The sequence below is a fragment of the Hyperolius riggenbachi genome, chromosome 5 (assembly GCF_040937935.1).
Source record: "Hyperolius riggenbachi isolate aHypRig1 chromosome 5, aHypRig1.pri, whole genome shotgun sequence".
In the NCBI taxonomy this organism is placed as follows: Eukaryota; Metazoa; Chordata; class Amphibia; order Anura; family Hyperoliidae; genus Hyperolius; species Hyperolius riggenbachi.
This window is the reverse complement of record NC_090650.1, coordinates 161,727,325-161,751,491: the sequence shown is the minus strand read 5'-3', so window position 1 is coordinate 161,751,491 and position 24,167 is coordinate 161,727,325. Positions and strand designations below refer to the sequence as shown.

The 24,167-nt window shown below is 45.5% G+C and overlaps 1 protein-coding gene across 5 annotated transcripts in view; it reads left to right on the top strand.

The window, feature by feature from the left end:
* The window catches only part of AMPH (amphiphysin), a 1,183,179-nt gene that overhangs the window by 338,908 nt on the left and 820,104 nt on the right, over positions 1-24,167 (top strand). The gene's annotated exons all lie outside the window — the stretch shown is intronic.

The window sequence follows — 24,167 nt, the reverse complement described above, 5'->3', positions numbered from 1 at the left end:
AGGGGCTGTATTGTCTCAACACTCAGGTCTACAGGGCAGATTGCACCCGTGCGCATTTTTCTCTCGGAAGTTTTCTCCTGCCGAGAGAAATTATGATATCGGGAATCGAGAACTGTTGGCCATCAAACTTGCGTTTGAGGAATGGCGACATTGGCTCGAGGGGGCTGAACATACTATAACAGTCTATACTGATCACAAGAACTTAGAGTATATTGAAGGAGCTAAACGTCTCAGTCCCAGACAGGCTCGCTGGTCCTTATTTTTCACGAGATTCAGGTTCATTATTACCTACAGGCCGGGTAGTAAAAACATTAAAGCAGATGCTTTGTCTTGATGTTTTGAGCCCGAGACAGTGCAAAACCCGCTACCCCGGTAGGCATCCTTCCCAAGAAAGTGGTCCTTGTTGCTGCTGAAATTCGGGAGGATCGGGCTTCTACTTTAGGCCCGTTTCAGCAGATGGATCGGAGACGGTCTGAGGAATGGGAGGCTGTACCAGGTGACATAGTGTGGGCCCTGCCTTCCATAATGAGAGGGGTTAGATCTTCCCATGGGTCCCTATTTAAGTCTGGTGTGCAGGGGGATTCCTCTCCCTCCCCCCCCTCCCTGTGATGATTGATGCGGAGGAAGCTAAGGAAAAGGTTCATGTCAGACCTGGTAGACCGTGTCCGGAGTCCACGCCTCAAGGGGGTGGGGTACTGTAATATTCCCTGAGAAGGCAGCTGCGGGGACTTCCGCAACTGCCTCTGTCTCCTCGGCAAGTGGTTCACCCGTTTCCTCAGCATCTAGCACGCCGAGGACGGGATTGTCAGTTGCTCATAGGGTCGCTGTATGGTGCGGGCGCGCGCACAGACAGGACCTTTATGCTGGGAGGAGGCACGTCAGCTGACCGCCCGGTCGGCTGACATCAGAGGAGACTCACGGCGCTCCGGATTGGCTGATTGGAGAGGGGGGTCTTCTCTGCTTCATAAGCCTTCGGGAATCACTCGCAACCTGTCTGCTGTTGCGAATAATCAGTGTTAGCGCTCAGACCTTAGGCAGTATCCGGTGTGCTTTGATCCGGGAGGAAACCGGGGATTTCACACAAGACTAGGATTATTGTATTACTTGTTATTACTTGCTTTTCTGTGTATGACTCTGGCTCACCTCTGACCTTGCTCTTGCTTATCGATTCTGTTCTTCTGCCCATCTGACTCTGTTGCTGACTCTGTCTGAAATATCACTATTCTCTTGCCTGCCGATTTTGTACTGTACCTGCCTGTCTGTTGCCGAACCTAGCCTGTCTGATCACTCTACTCACCAGTGAGCCCTTGTCACTGGTGAGGTGCTTACTGATAGTACCGACCAGCTCCTCTGGTGAGGTCTTGTCAAACTAATCAGTTACTGTTGCACCAAACACTATACACTCAGTATATCTGCTAGCTATACTTGCATTATTGGTGATTCTGCAGATCACCACATAAACCGGTATAGTGTCTGTATTATTGGTGATACTGAAGATCACACAATAATCAGACGTCTGTGTTGCTGGAGTGGCTGGATGGTGTAAGGAGTGGCTGGATGGTGTAATGGTTAAGGGCTCTGCCTCTGACACAGGAGACCAGGGTTCGAATCTCGGTTCTGCCTGTTCAGTAAGCCAGCACCTATTCAGTAGGAGACCTTAGGCAAGTCTCCTTAACACTGCTACTGCCTATAGAGCGCGTCCTTGTGGCTGCAGCTCTGGCGCTTTGAGTCCGCCAGGAGAAAAGTGTGATATAAATGTTATTTGTCTTGTCTTGTCTCTTGTTGCTACACCAATCGTTACAATATCTCTATAAAGACTCCACACAAATGGTTTCTCAATTCCTTTTTTAAAATATAAAATATGTACAACTTAAACTAATATAAAAAGATGTAATAAAAAGAAAATGGCATCTAAAGAAAGAATGTGGTGCTTCAGCACAAATTGACGTGTCAGCACAAAATTGCTGCTGTTCAAATAATCTCTTTTAATCTGTCCTTTTATCCTAACGGGATAACCTAAATATCAAAATTATATGTCTTTGGTGGAGCGTAGGAAAGATGTTATACTTATGTGGGGGGCAATACTGAGGTGCTAGTACCTTGGGGAAGACAAGAGGCACAAGCACCTGTCCCAACAAAAAGTATGAAAGAGAAATCAGTGGAGGTGGGAAGTTCAACATCTGTGATGGAGCACTTTCTCCTGCAATGCCTGTTATAGTAGAAGAAGTACATCAATAAGCACATAAAAATATACTACATATACCAATAATCTAATGAAGCCAATAGAGTATACAAAAGGATTATGCTGGAAAATGCTCTACTAAATGACTAATGAATATACTGTATCTGGAGAATGAAAATTCTGCAACCAAAAAGTAAAAACATTAACCACTTGCCGACCGCCCACAGCCCATGGGCGGCGGCAAAGTGGACGCCTAAAGGACCGCAATACGCCTTCAGGCGGCGCGTCCTTTAGGCATGCCGGGGGAGCGATTGCGTCATTGATGACGCGCGCTTCCCCCGGCAACTGGCTCCGCCCACCCGCCGTAACATCCCGCCGGCCATACGGAAGCGCCGGCGGGATGTTAACCCCGCGATCGCCGCTACAAAGTGTATAATACACTTTGTAATGTATACAAAGTGTATTATACAGGCTGCCTCCTGCCCTGGTGGTCCCAGTGTCCGAGGGACCACCAGGGCAGGCTGCAGCCACCCTAGTCTGCACTCAAACACACTGATCTGCCCCCCCCCCGCCCACTGATCGCCCACAGCACCCCTCAGACCCCCCCCTGCCCACCCCCCAGACCCCTGTTTGCACCCAATCACCCCCCTAATAACCCATCAATCACTCCCTGTCACTATCTGTCAACGCTATTTTTTTTTTATCCCCCCCCTGCCCCCTGCCCCCTCCTGATCACCCCCCCACCCCTCAGATTCTCCCCAGACCCCCCCCCAGACCCCCCCCCCCCCCCTGTGTACTGTATGCATCTATCTTCCCTGATAACCTGTCAATCACCCGTCAATCACCCATCAATCACCCATCAATCACCCATCAATCACCCCCTGTCACTGCCACCCAACAATCAGCCCCTAACCTGCCCCTTGCGGGCAATCTGATCACCCACCCACACCAATAGATCGCCCGCAGATCCGACATCAGATCACCTCCCAAATCCATTGTTTACATCTATTCTCTCCTCTAAACACCCACTAATTACCCATCAATCACCCCCTATCACCACCTGTCACTTTTACCTATCAGATCAGACCCTAATCTGCCCCTTGCGGGCACCCAATCACCCGCCAACACGCTCAGATTGCCCTCTGACCCCCCCTTATCAATTCGCCAGTGCATTAATTACATCTGTTCTTCCCTGTAATAACCCACTGATCACCTGTCAATCACCTGCCAATCACCTATCACCCATCAATCACCCCCTGTCACCCCCTGTCACTGCCACCCATCAATCAGCCCCTAACCTGCCCCTTGCGGGCAATCTGATCACCCACCCACACCATTAGATCGCCCGCAAACCCGCCGTCAGATTACCTCCCAAATGTATTGTTTACATCTGTTATCTTCTCTAAACACCCACTAATTACCCATCAATCACCCATCAATCACCCCCTATCACCACCTGTCACTGTTACCTATCAGATCAGACCCTAAGCTGCCCCTTGCGGGCACCCAATCACCCGCCCACACGCTCAGATTGCCCTCAGACCCCCCCCCCCCCCCTTATCAATTCACCAGTGCATTAATTACATCTGTCCTTCCCTGTAATAACCCACTGATCACCTGTCAATCACCTGCCAATCACCTATCACCCATCAATCACCCCCTGTCACTGCCACCCAACAATCAGCCCCTAACCTGCCCCTTGCGGGCAAACTGATCACCCACCCACACCAATAGATCGCCCGCAGATCCGACATCAGATCACCACCCAAGCGCAGTGTTTCCATCTATTCTCTCCTCTAAACACTCACTAATTACCCATCAATCACCCATCAATCACCCCCTATCACCACCTGTCACTGTTACCCATCAGATCAGACCCTAATCTGCCCCTTGCGGGCACCCAATCACCCGCCTACACGCTCAGATTGCCCTCAGACCCCCCCCTTATCAATTCGCCAGGGCATTATTTACATCTGTCCTTCCCTGTAATAACCCACTGATCACCTGTCAATCACCTGTCAATCACCCATCAATCACCCCCTGTCACTGCCACCCATCAATCACCCCCTGTCACTGCCACCCATCAATCAGCCCCTAACCTGCCCCTTGCGGGCAAACTGATCACCCACCCACACCAATAGATCGCCCGCAGATCCGACATCAGATCACCACCCAAGCGCAGTGTTTCCATCTATTCTCTCCTCTAAACACCCACTAATTACCCATCAATCACCCCCTATCACCACCTGTCACTGTTACCCATCAGATCAGACCCTAATCTGCCCCTTGCGGGCACCCAATCACCCGCCTACACGCTCAGATTGCCCTCAGACCCCCCCTTATCAATTCGCCAGTGCAATATTTACATCTGTTCTCCCCTGTAATAACCCACTGATTACCTGTCAATCACCTGTCAATCACCTATCAATCACCCATCAATCACCCCCTGTCACTGCCACCCATCAATCACCCCCTGTCACTGCCACCCATCAATCAGCCCCTAACCTGCCCCTTGCGGGCAATCTGATCACCCACCCACACCAATAGATCGCCCGCAGATCCGACGTCCGATCACCTCCCAAGTGCAGTGTTCACATCTGTTCTCTACCCTAAACACCCACTAATTACCCATCAATCACCCCCTGTCACTGCTACCTATCAGATTAGACCCCTATCTGCCCCTAGGGCACTCAATCACCCGCCCACACCCTCAGAATGCCCTCAGACCCCAGCCCTGATCACCTCGCCAGTGCATTGCTTGCATCTATTCCCCCCTCTAATCACACCTTGAGACACCCATCAATCACCTCCTGTCACCCCCTAGCACACCTACCCATCAGATCAGGCCCTAATTTGCCCCGTGTGGGCTCCTGATCACTCGGCCAAACCCTCAGATCCCCCTCAGACCCCCTTCCGATCACCTCCCCAGTGCATTGATTGCATCTATTTTTCCCTCTAACCACCCCCTGAGACACCCATCAATCACCTCCTGTCACCCCCCTAGCACTCCTATCCATCAGATCAGGCCCAATACAACCTGTCATCTAAAAGGCCACCCTGCTTATGACCGGTTCCACAAAATTCGCCCCCTCATAGACCACCTGTCATCAAAATTTGCAGATGCTTATACCCCTGAACAGTCATTTTGTGACATTTGGTTTCCAGACTACTCACGGTTTTGGGCCCGTAAAATGCCAGGGCGGTATAGGAACCCCACAAGTGACCCCATTTTAGAAAAAAAGACACCCCAAGGTATTCTGTTAGGTGTATGACGAGTTCATAGAAGATTTTATTTTTTGTCAAAAGTTAGCGGAAATTGATTTTTATTGTTTTTTTTTCACAAAGTGTCATTTTTCACTAACTTGTGACAAAAAATAAAATCTTCTATGAACTCGCCATACACCTAACGGAATACCTTGGGGTGTCTTCTTTCTAAAATGGGGTCACTTGTGGGGTTCCTATACTGCCCTGGCATTTTAGGGGCCCTAAACCGCGAGGAGTAGTCTAGAAAACAAATGCCTCAAAATGACCCGTGAATAGGACGTTGGGCCCCTTAGCGCACCTAGGCTGCAAAAAAGTGTCACACATGTGGTACCGCCGTACTCAGGAAAAGTAGTATAATGTGTTTTGGGGTGTATTTTTACACATACCCATGCTGGGTGGGAGAAATTTCTATGTAAATGGTCAATTGTGTGTAAAACAAATCAAACAATTGTCATTTACAGAGATATTTCTCCCACTTAGCATGGGTATGTGTAAAAATACACCCCAAAACACATTATACTACTTCTCCTGAGTACGGCGGTACCACATGTGTGGCACTTTTTTACACCCTAAGTACGCTAAGGGGCCCAATGTCCAATGAGTACCTTTAGGATTTCACAGGTCATTTTGCGACATTTGGTTTCAAGACTACTCCTCACGGTTTAGGGCCCCTAAAATGCCAGGGCAGTATAGTAACCCCACAAATGACCCCATTCTAGAAAGAAGACACCCAAAGGTATTCCGTTAGGAGTATGGTGAGTTCATAGAAGATTTTATTTTTTGTCAAAAGTTAGCGGAAAATTGATTTTTATTGTTTTTTTCACAAAGTGTCATTTTCCACTAACTTGTGACAAAAAAATAAAATCTTCTATGAACTCACCATACTCCTAACGGAATACCTTGGGGTGTCTTCTTTCTAAAATGGGGTCATTTGTGGGGTTCCTATACTGAACTGGCATTTTAGGGGCCCTAAACCGTGAGGAGTAGTCTGGAAATCAAATTTCGCAAAATGACCTGTGAAATCCTAAAGGTACTCATTGGACTTTGGGCCCTTTAGCGCAGTTAGGGTGCAAAAAAGTGCCACACATGTGGTATTGCCATACTCGGGAGAAGTAGTACAATGTGTTTTGGGGTGTATTTTTACACATACCCATGCTGGGTGGGAGAAATACCTCTGTAAATGACAATCTTTTGATTTTTTTACACACAATTGTCCATTTACAGAGTTATTTCTCCCACCCAGCATGGGTATGTGTAAAAATACACCCCAAAACACATTGTACTACTTCTCCCGAGTACGGCGATACCACATGTGTGGCACTTTTTTGCACCCTAACTGCGCTAAAGGGCCCAAAGTCCAATGAGTACCTTTAGGATTTCACAGGTCATTTTGCGGAATTTGATTTCCAGACTACTCCTCACGGTTTAGGGCCCCTAAAATGCTAGGGCAGTATAGGAACCCCACAAATGACCCCATTTTAGAAAGAAGACACCTCAAGGTATTCCGTTAGGAGTATGGTGAGTTCATAGAAGATTTTATTTTTTGTCACAAGTTAGTGGAAAATGACACTTTGTGAAAAAAACAATAAAAATCAATTTTCCGCTAACTTTTGACAAAAAATAAAATCTTTTATGAACTCACCATACTCCTAACGGAATACCTTGGGGTGTCTTCTTTCTAAAATGGGGTCATTTGTGGGGTTCCTATCCTGCCCTGGCATTCTAGGGGCCCTAAACCGTGAGGAGTAGTCTGGAAATCAAATTCCGCAAAATGACTTGTGAAATCCTAAAGGTACTCATTGGACTTTGGGCCCTTTAGCGCAGTTAGGGTGCAAAAAAGTGCCACACATGTGGTATCGCCGTACTCGGGAGAAGTAGTACAATGTGTTTTGGGGTGTATTTTTACACATACCCATGCTGGGTGGGAGAAATAACTCTGTAAATGGACAATTGTGTGTAAAAAAATGAAAAAATTGTCATTTACAGAGATATTTCTCCCACCCAGCATGGGTATGTGTAAAAATACACCCCAAAACACATTATACTACTTCTCTTGAGTACGGCAATACCACATGTGTGGCACTTTTTTGCAGCCTAACTGCGCTAAGGGGCCCAAAGTCCAATGAGCACCTTTAGGCTTTACAGGGGTGCTTACAAATTAGCACCCCCCAAAATGCGAGGACAGTAAACACACCCCACAAATGACCCCATTTTGGAAAGTAGACACTTCAAGGTATTCAGAGAGGGGCATGGTGAGTCCGTGGCAGATTTCATTTTTTTTTGTCGCAAGTTAGAAGAAATGGATTCTTTTTTTTTTTCTTTTTTTTGTCACTAAGTGTCATTTTCCGCTTACTTGTGACAAAAAATAATATCTTCTGTGAACTCACTATGCCTCTCAGTGAATACTTTGGGATGTCTTCTTTCCAAAATGGGGTCATTTGGGGGGTATTTATACTATCCTGGAATTCTAGCCCCTCATGAAACATGACAGGGGGTCAGAAAAGTCATAGATGCTTGAAAATGGGAAAATTCACTTTTTGCACCATAGTTTGTAAACGCTATAACTTTTACTCAAACCAATAAATATACACTGAATGGGTTTTTTTTATCAAAAACATGTTTGTCCACATTTTTCGCGCTGCATGTATACAGAAATTTTACTTTATTTGAAAATTGTCAGCACAGAAAGTTAAAAAAATCATTTTTTTGCCAAAATTCATGTCTTTTTTGATGAATATAATAAAAAGTAAAAATCGCAGGACCAATCAAATAGCACCAAAAGAAAGCTTTATTAGTGACAAGAAAAGGAGCCAAAATTCATTTAGGTGGTAGGTTGTATGAGCGAGCAATAAACCGTGAAAGCTGCAGTGGTCTGAGTGGAAAAAAAGTGCCTGGTCCTTAAGGGGTAGAAAGACTGTAGTCCTCAAGTGGTTAAACAAACTCTCCCAGTGCATTCCCCTCATGCTGAACTAATAGAAAAATTGTCCTCATGCTGGGAATACACCGCTCGATTCTGAGCCATTTAGATGGCTTGGCAGATAATTTCCAACATGTCAGATCTCCCGCCCGATCGTTTCACCCCTCGATTTTGCATTGAACACAATGGAAAAAGATAAGAATCGATCGAGCAGGAGAATTGAGCGGCAAAATCGAGCCGTGTATGCCCAGCATCAGAAAAGGCAAGATGCAGTTATAAGGAATGCAATAAAAGTAATAAAGAAATTAGGCTTTCAAAGATTGAAGCTGACAATCAAATGGCTAGGGATATCAAATCTAACCCAAAGAAGTTTTACAAGTACATCAACTCTAAAAATAGAAAGGTAGACTGTATTGGACTCCTAAAGGATGAGGGAGGGAACTCAATGGTGGACAACCAAAGTAGGGCAGAGCTATTGAATGCTTCCTTTGTTTCTCTCTTCACAATGGAAACATCAAAGTTGCAAATTACAGATGCAGAAGGGTCCCAATCTTCCAATTGTAATTTTAAATACTTAATTCAGGAAGACGTGAAGGCAAGACTAAATAGATTAAAACTGATAATGCACCTGGCCCGGATGGCATACATCCTCGGGTCCTAAGGGAATCAGGTTCAGTTATCGATAAACCACTTTATCTTTTGTGACTAACTTTCAACTGACAGAGTTCCAAAAGATTGGCATACAGCCCACGGTTTCCCATTATTTCAGAAGGGTAATAAATTGGATCCGGGAAATTAGAGACCTGTAAGCTTAAAGGGACACTTAAGTCAAACAAAAAAAATGAGTTTTACTCACCTAGGGCTTCCAATAGCCCCCTGCAACTGTCCGGTGCCCTCGCCGTCTCCCTCCGATCCTCCTGGCCCCGCCGGCAGCCACTTCCTGTTTCGGTGACAGGAGCTGACAGGCTGGGGACGCGAGTGATTCTTCGCATTCCCAGACACATTAGCACCCTCTATGCTGCTATATGGTATATGATATATGCTATAGCAGCATAGATGACGCTATTGTGGCCAGGAACGCGAAGAATCACTCGTGTCCCCAGCCTGTCAGCTCCTGTCACCGAAACAGGAAGTGGCTGCCAGCGGGGCCAGGAGGATCGGAGGGAGACATCGAGGGCACCGGACAGCTGCAGGGGGCTATTGGAAGCCCCAGGTGAGTAAAACTCATTTTTTTTTTACTTAAGTGTCCCTTTAACATCAGTTACGTGCAAACTATTTGAGGGGTTACTAAGAGATACCCTACAAGACTTCATAGCAGAGAATGATCTTATTTCTCAGCATCAGCATGTGCTTAAGGACAAGTCCTGTTTGACTAACATGCTAAGCTTTATGAGGTGGTAAACACTAGTGTGGATATTGGGAAATCCATAGATGTGATATACTTGGACTTTGCAAAGGCCTTCCATACAGTTCCCCACAACAGTCTGGTACAAAAGTTGAGGATGCAAGGACTGGGGAAAAGTCTGTGTGCATGGATAGGGAACTGGCTAATGGACAGAAAACAAAGAGTTGTGGTCAATGGATCATACTCAAAATGGGTGACTGTTAGCAGTGGGGTCCCACAGGGGTCTGTACTGGGTCCAGTGCTCTTCAATGTATTTATTTATTAATGACCTAGTAGATGCAGTAGTAAGCAATGTTGCTATTTTTGCAGATGATACAACATTGTGCAGAATCATCAACTCTCAGGAAGATAGGGACATATTGCAACAGGATCTGGATAGGATGGCTATATGGGCACATAAATGGCAGATAAAATTCAATGTTGAAAAATGTAAAGTCATGCATTTTGGTCGTACCAATGGTCCAGCACAATACAAAATAAATGGGATACAGTTGGGGACATCCAACTTGGAGAAGGACTTAGGAGTACTCATCGACAACAAGGTAAATAATTGTACTCAATGCCAAGCCGCTGCAGCAAAAGCTAACAAAATTTTGGGATGCATTAAAAGGGAAATAAAAACTCAAGATGCTAGCATAATATTACCCATTTAGCTCTAGTAAGGCCACATCTGGAACATGGAATTCAACACCACTCTCAAACTATTTATTAATCAAGCCTTTCTAAATGGCATCATCACCAAAAACGAATGTAATTTCATCATTAACCCATTCAGGTTCCGTGGTTTTCACGTGAGAAATGTTCACCTCCCATTCATTAAAGATAACTTTATCACTACTTATCACAATGAACTGATCTATATCTTGTTTTTTCCGCCACCAATTAGGCTTTCTTTGGGGGGTACATTTTGCTAAGAGCCACTTTACTGTAAACACATCTTAACAGGAAGAAGAAAAAAATGGAAACATTCATTATTTCTCAGTTTTCAGCCATTATAGTTTTAAAATAATTCATGCCTCCATAATTAAAACTCACGTATTGTATTTGCCCATATGTCCCGGTTATTACACCGTTAAAATTATGTCCCTATCACAATGTATGGCGACAATATTTTATTTGGAAATAAAGGTGCATTTTTTTCCATTTTGCATCCATCACTATTAACAAGTTTAACCTCTTGACGACCAGCTAACGCCGATTGGCGTAAACTGGTCGTCTGCGGGTTACCATGGAAACGGCCACTCGATCGAGCGGCCTTTCCATGTCAGTTCACGGAGGGTGTCTCCGTGAACAGCCGGAGAGCCGCCGATAGCGGCTCGCCGGCAAAATGTAAACAGGCGGGGAAGAAATCCCCGCTGTTTACATCATACGGCGCTGCTACGCAGCAGCGCCGTAAGTCAGATCGGCGATCCCCGGCCTCTGATTGGCCGGGGATCGCCGCCATATGATAGGCTGAAGCCTATCCCACAATGCGCAGGACGGTTATCCGTCCTGCGCAGCCCAGCAAGGGAGAGGGAGGTAAGGGGAGGGAGGGAGCGCACAAAACGCTGCGGAGGGGGGCTTTGAGGAGCCCCCCCCGCTACCCACTAATGGCCGGCGGCGATCAGACCCCCCCAGCAGGACATCCCCCTAGTGGGGAAAAAAGGGGGGTAGTCTGATCGCCCTGCTGCACTGCTGATCGGTGCTGCGGGCTGTAGAGCCCACGCAGCACCGATCAGTGAAAATTCCCCTGGTCGGCAAGTGGTTAAAATAAAAAAAAAATATAGAAATATTTCATCTTTACATTGATATTTAAAAAGTTTAGACCCTTAGGTAAATATTTACATGTGGTTTTTTTTTTATTGTAATGTTTTTTTTTTTATAGTAAACATTTTATTTGGGTAGTTTTGGGAGGGTGGGAGGTAAACAATAGATTTATAATGTAAATGTGTGTTCATTTTAATTTATTTTTATTTTCAGTTGTAGTATTACTTTTTGGCCACAAGATGGCGGCCATGAGTTTGTTTACATGACGTCACTCTAAGCGTAACACACGCTTAGAGTGACGCATCGGGGAGGGAACGGCCAGAAAAGGCGCAGCTTCCGAGAGAAGCTGTCGCTTTTTCAGCGGGGGAGAGGAATCAGTGATCGGGCACCATAGCCCGATACATTGATTCCCTGCCTACCGAATCCGCGGCCGGGAGTGCGCGTGCACGCGCGCGATCGGCCGCAGGAGCGCGCGGTAGCGCGCATGGTTCCTGGACGTAGTTTCTACGTCCAGGAACCAAAATAGGTTAATCACCATCCGAAAAAAACATTCTTCTATTACCTTTCCAAAATAAACAAAGCAGACCCATTATTTCTGGCATTTACTCTATCACTAGCAATGTATCCAAATTCGTCGACAAACATTTACACTCACTAATACAAACATTACCTTCATATCTCAAAGATTCTCAACATTTAATTGACCTACTTCAACCCATCTCCTGGAAACCAGACTACTCATTGCTCACTTGCGATGTATCCTCTATCTACACTAATATCCCTCACGCTTTTGGCCTTCATTTGCTTGAATATTTCCTATTCACCAACCCAGATATGCCAATATTACAACAACAATTCATTAAACAATGTGCCGAATTTATCCTACACCATAATGTTTTCTCCTTTATGAACAATTTTTACCATCAGACAACGGGCACGGCCATGGGGAGGTTGTTTGCCCCTTCATACGCCAACTTAATGATGGGCTATGTAGAGCTATTAAAATTTCATAACCCACACCCCTTCTCCGATAACATTGTATTATATAAGAGATACATTGATGATCTCATCTTCATATGGAAAGGAGACCACACAGACATTCCCAAATTTCTCGAATTTCTAAATGACAATCCGGCAGGCCTCTCTTTCACTGCTCAACACCATCCCAGTTCGATTGAATTTCTCGATCTGGTTTTCTACACTACCAAAAATACCATAAAAACAAAAGCGCATTTCAAGAAAGTTGATTTCAATAATTTCATATACTTTGACAGTTTTCATTACCGACCCTGGACTACTAACACACCCTACTGCCAATACAAGAGAATTTTCCGTAACTATACAGATTTTTAAGAATTCCAGACCCAATCACATATCTTCACCAAAAAATTAACTGAACGTGGCTATCCAAAAAAACGTATAAAAGATGCCAAACATAAGGCAATAAAGACCACAGCTACACCCCCACAACTGACAATTCAACATCCTTTCCGAGATTTATCACTAGCTATAGTCAACACAAACAAATTCGTACCATCTTACAAAACAGATTGGGAGATACTTGCCCAAGACCCTCATCTTAAATCCTCAATACCCCAAACACCATTACTTACCCATCAAAAGGGCCCCCAACCTGCGAGGTCTACTGGCACCTAGCAAATTTAAACAGACCGAGCCTCACACAGCTCACACCAACGTCTTGGCCAATCCAGGCGCATCCCCATGCCACCACCCACGCTGTACAGCCTGCCAGTTCATTAATACGACTCACAGATTCCAATCTAATACCAACAACACTGAATTCACTATTAACCTTTTCGGGACCACGTGCATTAGGTTCTACGCCGCACTTGTGGCTGTTGTAGCCTGATGCGGCGTAGAATCTACGCCGGCCCGCAATTTCCGCTCCCGACACGATTGTGCGCACCCGGAGGGGGGAGATTAAGCTGTCATATGACAGCCGACATCTCCCCCGAGTGATCAGCAGCCATCGCGTATGGCTGCTGATCACGTGATCACTACGATCGCCGTCCGATCGTAGTGATCTGTTTGACAGCTGCGGCGGCAGGGGGGAAAAGAAGAGGATCCATTTACCTCCCTGCCGTTCCCGCGACGATCGGCACCTCCCTCCGCTCCGGCCAGCATCTCCGCTCCGTCTGAAGTCAGCGCCGGGTCCCGGCTTGATGACGTCATCAAGCCGTGACCCGGATCTGATCGTCAGACAGAACGGAGATGCCGGCCGGAGAAGAGGGTCCCGTGCGGCTCATCGCTGGAGCCTAGAAGGTGAATGAAGGCTGCTGGCAGAAGGGGGAGGCACAGGCCACTATGGGGGGACACCAATCTAGCCAGCCACACACGGGATCCGGCTGCCTGACCCCCCCAAACGTGCGCACCCCCCTCACGCGCAAAATGCCTGGTCCTTAAGGGGGGGCAGGCGGCCAGTCCCGAAAAGGTTAAACAACACATTACTTGTACATCATGGAATGTAATTTACCTCATCTCATGTCCGTGCAAATTACAATATGTCGGCTGCACCACTCAACTCGTCCGCAGTAGAGTAGGACAGCACAAGAGGAACATATTGAAACATTATCCCCTTCACAGTGTCTCCAAACACTTCAGCACCTATCACGGTGTAGACCCCCAATCACTTAATATCACCCTTATTGAATCCATACAGTCACTTAATAACACTTCTGAGGTCTTGAGGAACAAAGAGATGTTTTGGATACAAATTCTTAGGACCCTGGCTGCAGAGGGCCTAAATGAAGTGCTAGAAAAAATATATTAATCTGATTTACTTATTCTTATACTTTCGGCAAATTGTATATAAGTACATCCATATATATTTATATATACATTTATGAAGATGTGTTCCTACACATCTACATATACTTTTTTTTACTTTTTGGTCCTCTTGTAACAATCGGTGTCAGCACGCAGAGAGAATCTGATTATTGGCGATCTGCAGTATCACCAAGAATGCAGATATATACCCGATTATTGATGATCTGCAGTATCACCGATAATCCGATATATTGCTAACCTCTGGACACCAGCAAAAGAACACAATAAAGACAGTAATATCACGGAAGTGTGGAAATATCCACCACACGGCAATTCCTCAGATGTGTGGTTACCTCTGAATGGGAACCCCGTGAGTGAGATCCTCTAACTAGGCAGAGTGAGGAATCTCGACCTCTAGCAGTAATCGTCTGCTTGGGGCAGGCATCTCGGAGAGGCAAGCCTCAGAGATAACCCTCCAGTGGGAGACGTTCCACTGAAGGGAGAAAGGTCAGACAAGCAAGGGTTCGGCAACAGAGAAGGCGGCAGCAGTACAGGAGCAGAAGGCAGAAGAGTAATCGGTAATCAGGCAGAAGTCGGCAACAGGAATCAGATAGGCAAGGTACACAATCGACAAGAGAAGAGAATAGTCAGGGATAGCCAAGTCAAGACACAGATAATAAATCAAATACAATCCTAACTAAGGTGTGAAATCCTTAGCATCAACACCAGGGCACTGCACTAGGGTCTGAGCGCTAACACAGAAGTGTAATCACGACAGCAGACAAGGAGCAAGTGAAGTTCAGCTCCTTATATGCTGAGAGTCACTCAGCAAATCCGCCCAAAGGCCTAACCAATCAGGACACCTCCTGAGGTCAGCTGACTGGAGAGTCAGCTGACCCTCCTACGTAGGAGGTAAAAGTCCTGCCTCCATGCGCGCACGCGCGAGACCCTTTGCCTCTGGACGTTGGAGAGGCCAGACCCTGAATCCGCGCCCGAACGCGGACTGAAGTCCGCATGCCGCAATAGAGGACCCGCCGCCATGACGCCAGACGCGGCGGCGGTGTCCCCATGAGCCTGCGCCGGCAGCTCCGTATGAGCGGCGGAGCCTGCTGGCTGAGAAGCGGAGACCGCCGCCATGCTGCCCTGCATGGCGGCGTTGTCTCCGCTATCCTTCACAGTACCCCCCACCCTTGAGGAGTGGACTCCGGACACTTCCTACACGGTTTCTCAGGGTGCAACTGATGAAATCTTTTCCTCAATCTCTCAGCATGCATGCGATCCTCTGGTACCCAGGACCTGTCCTCTACACCATACCCTTTCTAATGGACCAGATACTGCACCAAATTCTGCACTAGTCGAGAATTCAGAATCCTTTCCACCTCATATTCTTTCTGACCATCTACTACCACTGGGGGAGGGGGGGGGGAGGAATCCACATAAACTGCCGGTTTCAGCAAGGAGACGTGGAATGATCTCCCACACCTCATACTGGCTGGGAGATCAATCACATAAGAAACCTCATTAATCTTCCTGACCACCGGATAAGGTCCTATGAACCTGGGACCCAACTTGGTAGATGGTTGTCTAAGTGTCAAATGTCTGGTTGACACCCACACCTTGTCTCTTGGGGCAAAGCACCACTCAACAGACCGTTTCCTGTCGGACTGTTTCTTTAGCCTCTGAAAAGCAACTCCTAAATTCCTCTTTACCTGTCCCCAAAGTTCCCTTAAAGCCTTCTGCAAATCCTCCAGGGCTGGGAAAGAGGAGGAACACACAGGCAATGGGGAAAACTTAGGGGACTTTCCTGATACAACCTGAAAAGGGGACAACCCTGTTGACGAGCTCTTCAGGTTGTTGTGCGCGAATTCTGCAAAAAGCAAAAACCGAACCCATTCGGTCTGTGCATCTGTGACATAGCACCTAAGGAACTGCTCCAGAGCCTGGTTGACCCTTTCGGTTTGTCCGTTGGACTGTGGGTGATACCCCGATGAAAACGACAGGTTCATACCCAAAGTATGGCAAAAGGCCCTCCAAAACTTAGACACAAACTGGACCCCCCTATCGGAAACCACATCATCCGGGATACCATGCAAGCGGAAGATGTGCTGCACAAAGAGATCAGCCAGCTCCTGGGCCGAAGGGAATCCTTTAAGGGGAACAAAATGGGCCATTTTGCTGAACCTATCCACAATTACCCATATGACTGACATGCCTTTCGATCTGGGGAGCTCACCAATGAAGTCCATGGACAGATGGGTCCATGGTTACATAGTTATTTTGGTTGAAAAAAGACATACGTCCATAGAGTTCAACCAGTATAAAGTACAACACCAGCCTGCTCCTTCACATATCCCTGTTGATCCAGAGGAAGGCGAAAAAACCCTTACAAGGCCTTCCCGACTCCAGATGGCAATCAGATAAAATCCCTGGATCAACATCATTAGGCATTACCTAGTAATTGTAGCCATGGATGTCTTTCAACGCAAGGAAAGCATCTAAGCCCCCTTTAAATGCAGGTATAGAGTTTGCCATAACGACTTCCTGCGGCAATGCATTCCACATCTTAATCACTCTTACTGTAAAGAACCCTTTCCTAAATAAATGGCTAAAACGGTTTTCCTCCATGCGCAGATCATGTCCTCTAGTCCTTTGAGAAGGCCTAGGGACAAAAAGCTCATCTGCCAAGCTATTATATTGCCCTCTGATGTATTTATACATGTTAATTAGATCCCCTCTAAGGCGTCTTTTCTCTAGACTAAATAAACCCAGTTTATCTAACCTTTCTTGGTAAGTGAGACCTTCCATCCCACGTATCAATTTTGTTGCTCGTCTTTGCACCTGCTCTAAAACTGCAATATCTTTTTTGTAATGTGGTGCCCAGAACTGAATTCCATATTCCAGATGTGGCCTTACTAGAGAGTTAAACAGGGGCAATATTATGCTAGCATCTCGAGTTTTTATTTCCCTTTTAATGCATCCCAAAATTTTGTTAGCTTTAGCTGCAGCTGCTTGGCATTGAGTACGATTATGTAACTTGTTGTCAGTGAGTACTCCTAAGTCCTTCTCCAAGTTTGATGTCCCCAACTGTATCCCATTTATTTTGTATGGTGCTAGACCATTTGTACGTACAAAATGCATGACTTTACATTTGTCAACATTGAATTTCATCTGCCATGTATGTGCCCATATAGCCATCCTATCCAGATCCTGTTGCAATATGACACTATCTTCCTGAGAGTTGATGATTCTGCACAATTTTGTATCATCTGCAAAAATAGCAACATTGCTCACTACTGCATCTACTAGGTCATTAATAAATAAATTGAAGAGCACTGGACCCAGAACAGACCCCTGTGGGACCCCACTGCTAACAGTCTCCCATTTTGAGTACGATCCATTGACCACAACTCTTTGTTTTCTGTCCATTAGCCAGTTCCCTATCCATGAACACAGACTCTTCCCCAGTCCTTGCATCCTCAACTTTTGCACCAGACTTTTGTGGGGAACAGTGTCGAAGGCCTTTGCAAAGTCCAAGTATATCACATCTACAGCATTCCCAATATCCATATTAGCATTCACTACCTCATAAAAGCTGAGCATGTTAGTCAAACAGGACCTGTCTTTAGTAAACCCATGTTGATGCTGAGAAATAAGAATATTTTCTACTATGAAGTCATGTATAGTATCTCTTAGTAACCCCTCAAATAGTTTGCATACAACTGATGTGAAGCTTACAGGTCTATAATTTCCTGGATCTGATTTTTTGCCCTTCTTAAATAATGGGAAAACGTGGGCTGTACGCCAATCCACTGGGACTCTGCCAGTTGCAAGAGAGTCACAAAAGATAAGATAAAGGGGTTTATCTATAACTGAACTTAATTCGCTTAGGACCCGAGGATGCATGCCATCCGGGCCAGGTGCCTTGTCTATTTTTAATTTATTTAGTCTTGCCTTCACTTCTTCCTGCGTTAAGTATTTAATATTACAGTTAGAAGATTGAGACTCTTCCGCCTCTGTAGTTTGCAACAGTGCTGTTTCTTTTGTGAAGACAGAAGCAAAGAAAGCATTTAATAACTCTGCCTTACCTTGGTCATCCACCATTGAGTTCCCACCCTCATCCTTCAGGAGTCATATACAGTCAACCTTTCTTTTTTTAGAGTTAATGTACTTGTAAAACTTTTTTGGGTTAGATTTGATATCCTTAGCGATTTGTTTTTCAGCTTCAATCTTTGCCTGCCTAATTTCTTTTTTACAATTTTTATTGCACTCCTTATAATTGCTTAGTGCAGCCTCGGTCCCCTCCTGTTTTAAGACCTTATAGGCATTCTTTTTCCTCTTCATTTTATCTTTAACCTTTCTATTCATCCATAGAGGCCTTTTTTTATTCCTAGATATTTTGTTTCCATATGGGATATACATACTACAATATTGATTGAGTATAAGTTTAAAAGCTTGCAATTTCCCTTCAGTGTCTTCCCCTTGTAGTACATTATCCCAGTTCACCAAACTTAGTGCCTGCCTAATTTGAATGAACTTTGCTTTTCTAAAATTCATAGTTTTAGTGGTCCCGCTGCCCCGTGGCCTATCAGTCACCAGATCAAATGTTATGTTGTGATCACTATTTCCCAAATGTTCTTGAACCTGCACATTTGATACATTATCTGGTCTATTAGAAATGATCAGATCCAGTAACGCATTCCCCCTAGTTGGTTCAGTTACCATGTGAGTCAAGTAATTGTCCTGTAGTGCTTCCAGAAATCTGCTGCTTTTACCAGAATGGGTAGCCTCAATACTCCAGTCCATGTCTGGAAAGTTGAAGTCGCCCATAATTATGACCTCATTTTTACTTGCAGCTTTTTCAATCTGCTGTAGTAATTGCAGTTCTGCAGCTTCATTAATAAGAGGTGGCCTGTAGCATACCCCAATAAGCAATTGGCAACATTTATTTCCACCATGAATATTTACCCAAACGGACTCCACATCTTCGCAATCTTCCTCCATCTCATCGTTGAGGACAGCTGTAAGAGAATTCTTAACAAAGAGATAAACCCCTCCACCTTTTTTTCCCTGTTCCATCCCTCCTAAACACATTGTATCCTTTTAAATTAGCTATCCAGTCATGGCTTTCATTCATCCATGTCTCGGTTATTCCCACAATGTCATAGCCTTTGTCATTCAGAATGAACTCTAGTTCGTCTATTTTATTTGCAAGGCTCCGAGCAACACTGGGTGTTGGCAAAGATTGTAAAGTTCCCACTGGAGCAAGGCGAGAAGGCTTGCTCCTGGCACACACAACACATTCTCTGACAAACTCCTTACAATCCGAGGCCAAGGAGGGCCACCAAACGCACCTAGTGAGCAAATCCAGAGTGCGAGTGGGCATGGAATAGCTGCAGGATTTGCAATCGGAAGGGAAGTGGTACGAAGAGGACCCCTTCTGGTTTCCCTTCCGGGGTATCTAACTGGTAGGACGCTAGTGCAGCAGCCCAATCCTCCCATGTTTCTGTGGCAGCTAGCACTACCTTACTGGATATAATGCCCTCTGGAAGTGTAGACTGAACTGTCTCGGGTTCGAAACACCTAGAGAGAGCATCTGCCTTAACATTTTTAGAACCTGGGGTGTAGGTGATGACAAATCTGAAGCGAGAGAAGAATAAAGACCAGCGGGCCTGTCTGGGAGTAAGCCTCTTGGCGCCCCCAATGTACTCCAAGTTCTTATGGTCGGTATATACCACAATAGTGTGTTCTGCCCCCTCCAGCCAGTGACGCCATTCTTGGAAGGCCAGTTGAATGGCGAGGAGTTCCCTCTTGCCTATATCGTAGTTTCTTTCCGCAGGAGAAAATCTACGTGAGAAATAGGCACATGGATGTGTCTTGCCCTGCGGACCGAACGTTGAGACAGGACCGCCCCCACCCCAATTTTTGAGGCATCCACCTCCACCATGAAGGGGAGGGTGACATCAACATGTCTCAGAATAGGTGCAGAGCAAAACATCTTTTTCAGGGTATTGAAGGCTGACTGAGCTTCTGATGACCAATGGTATGGGTCAGCCCCCTTCTTGGTAAGACTAGTCAGAGGGGCTACTACCGAAGAGAATCCCTTGATAAATCTCCGGTAGTAGTTAGCGAAGCCCAGCAACCTTTGAAGTGCTTTCAAACCCACTGATTGCGGCCACTCTAAGACGGCCGAAACCTTTTCTGGATCCATCACGAGACCTGAGGTCGAAATAATATAGCCCAGAAAAGGAATTTGAGTGACCTCAAAGACACACTTCTCTAGTTTTGCATAGAGTGAATTCATTCTCAACTTTCTTAAAACGTACTTGACATGCTTACGATGTTCTCCAAGGTTCGGAGAAAAGATCAATATGTCGTCAAGGTAGACCAAGACGGATTTCCCCAAAACCTCTCTGAAGACCTCATTTATTAGTTCTTGGAAGATGGCCGGGGCGTTACACAACCCGAAGGGCATAACTAGGTACTCGTAATGCCCGTCGGGTGTATTGAAGGCCGTCTTCCAATTCATCACCATCCCTGATGCGCACCAGGTTGTATGCCCCACGTAAGTCTAATTTTGAGAAGATACTGGCATTGGTAATTTGGGCAAAGAGATCATCTATTGAAGGCAATGGATAGCGATTCTTTATGGTAATCTTGTTGAGACCTCGGTAATCAATACAAGGTCTAAGACCACCGTCCTTCTTCTTTACGAAGAAAAACCCTGCCCCGGCTGGCGACCGGAAAGGGCGGATGAAGCTGTAGTTGTTGCCAGAGAGGTGGTGAATAGGATTCCTCTGTGTTTTGGGTCCTGTCCGTGCTCAAATGTATTTAAATAGTCAAATTTCTGAGACAAGATGTGGAGCAGCTTGAGAGAGCTGCAGCCCAGCTTGGGCGCGCTCAGTAGCACTTTAGTATTCAGCACTTTAGTATTCTTCAGATTGGCACTGTATTGGCAAATGATGTTATGCTGGACTATCACTTACTAGCACCTTAGTGTTCCCTAGGTGAGCACAGCGTTAGTTCACCTTGGGGGTTTTGTTGTTTTTTATCTATTTGTTCTTCCAGGTTGTTTTCTTTATGGCGTTTTGCACCATAGTTTATTGATCCACTTTATTCCCAACTGTGCATTTATCCTTACCAGCCAAATAACCAGACCAACAGCGATTATATATTTTGTATGCACTTAACAAATGACATTGTTTACTATTGCTATTACATCATACATTTGGGCATTAGAGATGTCCCGAACGGTTCCAGGCGACCTTCGGTGGTTCGCGTTCACCTACCAAACGCGAACTTTCCCCGGAAGTTCGATTCACCCCATAATGCCCTATGGAGCAAAACTTTGACCCTCTACATCACAGTCAGCAGACACATTATTGCCAATCAGACTGCACTCACTGGTGGAGCCCCCCCCCCCCCCTTATACAAGGCAAGGTCCTTGAACCATTTGACTCACTCATCTGCCTATACTAATTAGTTAAGGGTCAGCTGCTACTCACTCTGCTAGGGAGATTTTAATTAGCCTCTTGTGGGCTCCACCCTCGACCCTCCTACCTATTCCCTCCTTCCGGAGGGAGGAGGGTCTCATCTGCCAGAGAATTATATTATTTCAAAAGCCAGTTTACATACCATAGCTGAGAATTGAACCCAGGTCTCACTGTGCGGTGGGCAAGTACCTTAACCGCTGTACCACAACAGTACTAACTGAAGCTGGCCTAGCATTTACCATTTATGCTCAATCCAAGAGAAAAGTTAGACAAGATAGCAGCGTTAGGAAGACTTGCCTAAAGTCTCCTACTGAATAGGTGCTGGCTTACTGAACAGACAGAGACGAGATTCAAACTTTGGTCTCCTGTGTCAGAGGCAAAGCCCTTAACCATTACACCATGCAGCCACTGCTTACAGATATGTAGCCAGGCATGGCCTTGCCTTTTGTGTTCAACAGTTGTCAAGAGAAAAATTAGACAAGATAGCAGTGTTAGGAAGACTTGCCTAAGGTCTCCTATTGAATAGGTGCTGGTTTACTGAACAGACAGAGACGAGATTCAAACTCTGGTCTCCTGTGTCAGAGGCAGAGCCCTTAACCATTACATTTTGCAGCCGCTGCTTACAGATATGTAGCCAGACATGGCTTTGTCTTTTTTGTTCAACAGTTGTCCATAGAGAACCCCAGATAGCCAGGTAGATTCATATCTCTCTCTCTCTTTCTCACCAACACTACATGCTGAAGCCAGCCTAGCATGTACCATTTATGCTCAATCCATTTATGCTCAAAAATACAATTCCGTGTAAAGCGGTGACCATCCCTACTAGAGAGAGAGAGAGAGAGATAGAGAGAGATATGAATCTACCTGGCTCTTTGGGGTTCTCTTTGGACAACTGTTGAACACAAAAGACAAGGCCATGCCTGGCTACATATCTGTAAGCAGTGGCTGGATGATGTAATGGTTAAGGGCTCTGACACGGGAGACCAGAGTTCAAATCTCATCTCTGTCTGTTCAGTAAGCCAGCACCTATTCAGTAGGAGACCTTAGGCAAGTCTTCCTAACACTGCTATCTTGTCTAATTTTTCTCTTGACAACTGTTGAACACAAAAGACAAGGCCATGTCTGGCTACATATCTGTAAGCAGTGGCTGCATGGTCTAATGGTTAAGGGCTCTGCCTCTGACACAGGAGACCAGAGTTCAAATCTCGTCTCTGCCTGTTCAGTAAGCCAGCACCTATTCAGTAGGAGACCTTAGGCAAGTCTTCCTAACGCTGCTATCTTGTCTAATTTTCTGTTGGATTGAGCATAAATGGTAAATGCTAGGCCAGCTTCAGTTAGTACTGTTGTGGTACAGCGGTTAAGGTACTTGCCCACCACACAGTGAGACCTGGGGTCAAATCTCAGCTATGGTATGTAAACTGGCTTTTAAAATAATATAATTCTCTGGCAGATGAGACCCTCCTCCCTCCGGTAGGAGGTAGAAGGGTGGAAGGAGGAGGCTTAAAATAGGGGTGTGTTTAAAACCTAGATGTTAGCCTGGGACATTTGAAGTGTATTTCACTCAATCATGTCTGAGTCCAGGTATTAGAGCCTTTGAAACATGTCTTCTATCATTTTTCTAGGCGTTAGAATTTTTTCTATTTTTCAAAGTTCGCCTCCCCATTGAAGTCTATTGCGGTTCGCGAACTTTTTCACGAACCAAACCTTTCGTGGAGGTTCGCGAACAGGGTTCGTGAACCGAAAATCGGAGGTTCGCGACATCTCTATTGGGCATATGTTTGTATGATCTGCCTTTATTCTCTTACACTAGTTGCTGCATATAATTATTCATTTGGTTGACTAAAACGCATTTAAGTTTAGAAAAATCTGTTCTGTTACTATCTGCATGCATAATGCAACAGTGAGTCTTCTTATGCGGTCCAGTGGTAAAATCGTCCCTTTTTTTGATGATGATTTAATTCGATTTGATTTAATTTGCTTCCCTTAATCTTGTTCAACCAATTATTGACATACTGTTGTATTCAACTGTGTTTATCTGTGTACCTAGCGTCCTCTAGTATAGTGTATTTTTTATTCTTGTCTTTTTTCATAGTTTATCTCCAACTTTGATTGCCTGAGGAAGCGGGAGGTAGACCCGTTAAATGTGTTGCATATTTGGAGAGCTTATAATACATTTTATTGTTTCTTTATAACGACTCATTGGCTGGTCATTATATACCTGAGGGTGGTGTCCACCTACCCCCCTCCTTTTAAACAGCTTTTAACTATTTTATTCTAATTTGGCGCCTCTGTTCTCACCAATTATCTACATGGATAGGGAACTGGCTAATGGACAGAAGGTAAAGAGTTGTGCTCAATGAATCGTGTTACGAATGG